Genomic DNA, 5,000 nt, shown 5'->3' with positions numbered 1-5,000 from the left:
AGGGCTGTGAGGAGTCATCTGACTGGCCTGGAAATGAGGCCAGGACCTCAAACAGGCCAAAGGTCCTCTCAAGGAGGAAGATATCACAGCCGAAAGAGGGTAAGGGTTAGTCAGCATGCATGCTTCTATGAAGGTGGCAGCCAGCAGAAGGAGGCTGCCATAGAAGGCCTAGGAGGAAGAGCAGCCCAGGAACAATATATAGCACAATAGGGACAAGACCAGGGCAGGTAGGCCTGCTTGGTCCTGGGTAAGACTGAAAACTGTACCCTGCCGGGGAAAGGTGGTCTGGTGGGGCTGTCCATGGTGGGATGGTCCCCCAGAAATGCCAGGCCAGTTACCTCCCTGGTAAAAGGTGTGTAGGGGTGCCCGATAACTTTGGCCCCCACTACCCAGCTGGGGTTGGGGTCAGGCACACTTAGGAAGAGGAACCTGAGCCCGTGGAGGTGTAAGACCCTGAGGACACAGTATAGGGGCAGAGTATGGGCCCCAACAAGGGGGCAGAGTAGTTACCCCAGTGAAGGGGTGGATTTCATGGGGCTAGAAGCCTAGAGAATGGCAGAGTGCTCACAGGGTGAGTGCGTGGATCTCCCAGGCATGTGTTGAGGCCCCAGGAAGGGGGCAGACAGGCCCAGGTAAGTCTTCGGATGCCTGAGGCTGTAAGTGGGCTCAAGGTTGAGTGGGCAAGTAATTGGCCATAATTAGTCAGTGAGTGAGAGTGAGGAGTTACCCAGAGAAGGGCTCATGTCAGAGCTCTGCCCTGGGCAAAGTGAATTGGCTAGCCACTGTTCAGATGAGGGTCACAAGAGGGCCCGAGAGGTTGCGCGCCAGACAGCCAAGGAAAGCCTGATGGCCTACGGGAGCAGCTCAAGGGAGCAGGGCAGGTAGAGTGTGACCCAGTGTGGGGCAGCATGTAAGAGGCCCAGTGAGAGTGGGCAGAGTACGAGAGGCTCCATGAGAGCGGGTGGTGTGTATGGGGCCTGTTGAGGCAGAGAGAAAAGATGAATGTATGAGGTCAAACAAGGAGCTGAGTTTGGCCCAGCCTTGAGCCGGGGCATAGAGCAACTCAAGGACGCTATCTGCAAGGCATGGGACATGATAAGGGGAGGTCAGAGTTGTGTGTACGCCCCTAGACATCAGGGACTTAAATGGGCAGCCTCCCACTTATTGTAATGCCATTTTTCGTTACATCAAAGGCATGGCAGACAAGACTGAGCAGACTGTCCTAGACAGGCAGGCAGGCAGGCCAGTACTGTGACCGGGCCCCGGGAGTTACCCCCGTCACAATGAAAAAGGAAGATGGCCTGAAGTGGAGGAGGGAGGGTTTGGAATGGCAAAGTCAGCAGGACCAGACCGTGGGGAAAACTTTTTGTAAATGTTCACCCTGAGAAAACTGGCTTTGAGAATGTGCCTCAATAATTTGTGGCAGTGGGGCCAATGTGTTAATTATGGATCACGCAACATTTTTTAAAACTGTTTCAAATGCATTACCTATTCCTTTTCTATGCTTATCCCCTTGTATGCGTATTATGAATGCAAGCTAGAAGAGTTGGCTGAAAATGGAAATTTCATTAAAAAAATTAAATTTATCTTGGAAAGTAACTGAAGTTTTGGGGGTGGTTTGTGTGATAAATTTCAATACAATATTGTCTGCTGACTCAAAGACTGGAGACTTTAGCATAAACCTACCTTAATCACATCCTGGTTGAGAGAGGAAAGAAGGAAAACAATGCACAGGCTATATACAAGCTTAAGTGGTAAAATCTGTAAACATCCACTACTAAGTCTGTTTCAACTCATTTTTATGCTCCTCCTTCATTTTGTGCTATATATTTTAATAATTAATGTTCTAAGATAGATTCTGTCAAAGCAAATTCATTAATGTGATCTGCAACCTATCTATTGTTCCAGTATGCCACATTATAGGATGTGGAAGATGTGGAAAAAGTTATTCAAAGGAACAAATGTAGCCTGCTGATCTCATTCAGCTTGCCACCTGAATGAACTGAACCCAGGTCTTCAGAAGTAAAATAAAAGCTTTGAGGACAACTTACCCACACGTCTCATTTGAGTTCATATTTCCTGCTGCACAAGTAATAGTAACACACATCTAGCTCCCTTCCTCTCAATTCCTAGTTTAACTACTCTCTACCATAAATTACTAAATCCACATCTGTTGAAACTTTCCCAGTTGAAAAAGGAAAATCAATATTCATTTGACATTCACAACTGGTACCAACACTAGATGGAAATGTAATGATTTTTGCTGTTGTCAGCACATCTCTAAAACAGAACTGACAAACAAAAATTCAAGGAACAGCCAAAAAAGCTTGTTTCCATTACTTCTTTACAAGCTGAAGAGAAAGTGGGTGTGTGGGTATTTTCAGAAATAATTGTTGATGGAAGGCATTGGTAGTAAAACTCCTGACGCAAATTGAATTTAACAAATTGGATTTGTAAAGCCAGTGTTTTAATTTAACAAACACAATGAGACATTTCAACATTTGTCTTCTTGGTTGAGGGGAGGAGGGTGCTGCAGAAACATGACTTGCCAGGTAAAGACCTAGGTCAGTAGAAATCAGTAGAAACCTGTTTCTTATGGTGACAGCACAGAACTGGGATTCATGAGGTCCAGCTTCAATTCCCAGCTTTGGCCAAGACTTTCTGTGGTCCTCAGGATGTACATCAACTCATTGTCTATATGTCCTTAGGAAAATTTCTCAAAAGTATGTGAGAGACAATGTCTTGTTTTTAAATGAGTCTAAATCTTGTTTTCCAAAGAACCTACTTAATTTAGGGAATGGGACTTTATTGCCTACATGACTTGAACACTTTTAGCTATGGTCTCGGGCTCCATTTCAGCAGTTTTGAAAATGTTACCTCTCATGTAAAATCAAGGGAATACTTCTCTACCTCACTTTATAATTGTGGAACATAATAGCTGACATTTGTAACACATTTTTAAAAGCTTGGGGAAAAGGTATTAGAAAACGCTTGGTAGAGATGGACTTGAGTTGTAATGTTAGGATAAGCCTGTGAACTTTCTCACAATTCAGGGGTCTTTAGATCTCAGATTTCAGTTCAGCCCATTATGAAAATTAGGGTCAGCTGCAATAAGTTATTTATGCATCTGTAAGGCTGCATTAACAAAGGCAAAGACAAGTCTTCTATAGTGGGAAAAAAGAGATCTTAAAAAAAAGCAAGCTCCTCCCCAATCAATATTTGTAATACAGCTTCTCGGAGCTTCATCCAGATGTTTTAAGGTTCCCAGCTGTTCTAATGAAGTTTACATTCAAACCTATCTGCAATATATTTTGAAAAAGGTTCTTGTAGCAAAATTAAAACATGAGGGCTCTTCAAACAAACTTTAGGTGACATTATTAGTGTCCCATGCTACTGGGCTACTTGACAGGTGACTTTCCTTACTATGAACAGATAGTCAGATATAGGTTCCACTAGTGAGATGATTCATGTCTTGCTCATTTCTCCACTGCTCTCCTCCTACAGAATAAGAGGAGGTACTGTATCTCCTACACAGATCTGTGGCAGTGGCTCTCATGCACCTTTTTTGCATATGGTTAGGCAAATAATAAAGATTAGTACAGTTTAAAATATGTTGCACAGTAAATTGCTACTAAAGTTGATAGCATTTCAGTAAATCTGGTTAATTCTATTTATTCTGTGAACTCTAAGAACTTTACGAGTAATCTTCCGATTATTGCAGTCTTATGTTAAAAAATTGGTTGCACTTTGACATGTTTTGAAGATGAATTTGTTTCAGTCTTTTGAAAACAAGCTGAGCATATTGTTGAACAGGAAAGGAAGTGTTTTACCAAGTTAAAAGAGCTCTGGATTGATTAAAGCAATGAAGGTTCTTTACGTAACTTTCTTGGCAATGCATTGGTCTCATTTCAATTGTTTAAAATATTGCACAGTGTAGTATAATGGCTAGGTGCAGACATTGCACATAAACCAGTATAAGTGATTGAAATCTGGTCTAAATCTGTAACAGAAGGAAGTTCAGCATCCATAGCCCGGCCTCGAACGGCACAACTCATTCTAAGATGGACTTGAATGGATACAGTATCAGACTTAACTGATTTAAGTTAAATCAGTCAAGCCAGCTAAATCACTTTAGTCCTCTGCCCTCCAGCATCCCAGGCCCCTCTTGCAGGGCAACGTGCTAGCTTTGGCTCTGCTTTTCTGCTCTGAGTCAGTGCTGGGCCAGCCTCACCCCTGGGTTGGCACAGACAGGTGCCAGAAAAGCCTCTGTCTTCTGCCTGCATGAACAGGCAAGGCGGGGGGAGGGGGAGGGATGGCAAGTGGAGCCCCTCTGCCATGTGGACCCTCCTCCCAGCTTGCTGGCTCAGGTCTTGGTGGGGGAAGGGGAGGCAGGCTGGATCTGCTCAGTAGGGGGCTCCGTTGCCCCACTCCCCGCTGCCCCAGCCTCTGACAACTGTGGCTCTGATCTGCCCAGCTTTTCACCACACTGGGAACTGGGGGCAGGGGGTGGCAGAATGCATCCCCCCACCATGTGGACACAGCCCAGCCCCCCTCCAGGCCCAAACCAGCAAGTCAGGGGGTCCGCACAACAGAGGGACTCAATTCCCCCATCCCTCCCACCCCCAGTTCGCGATGTGGTGAAAAGCCTCACTGCCCCAAGCTGCAGCTCCTGGCTGCAGCCATCAGGAGGCTGGGCTGTGGAGGGAGGGAGTTGGTAATGGAGCCCCCCACCACACAGACCTCCCCTAGCCCACCCCCCAAGACCAGAGTTAGCATAGCTGGGGGGGGCATGCAACAGGGGGGGCTCTGTATCGCCCCCCCCAGCCATCACTGACAGCTGAGACCTGGCAGGGGGTGGGGATGGGGCTGCACTAGCCAGTCAGGGCCAGCCGGCTGCTTGGCTGGGGTCTGAGTTCTCCGACGGCCTGCTGCGAGCATCTCCAGCCAGCTGGCCGCATCCAGCGCAGGCTGCCTCTGTGCCCCCCCCCCCCCCCCCCCCC

This window comes from Gavialis gangeticus, unplaced genomic scaffold (genome assembly GCF_001723915.1).
Source record: "Gavialis gangeticus isolate Ggan-Ray unplaced genomic scaffold, GavGan_comp1, whole genome shotgun sequence".
Lineage (NCBI taxonomy): Eukaryota > Metazoa > Chordata > Crocodylia > Gavialidae > Gavialis > Gavialis gangeticus.
Note: the sequence above shows the minus strand (reverse complement) of the source record.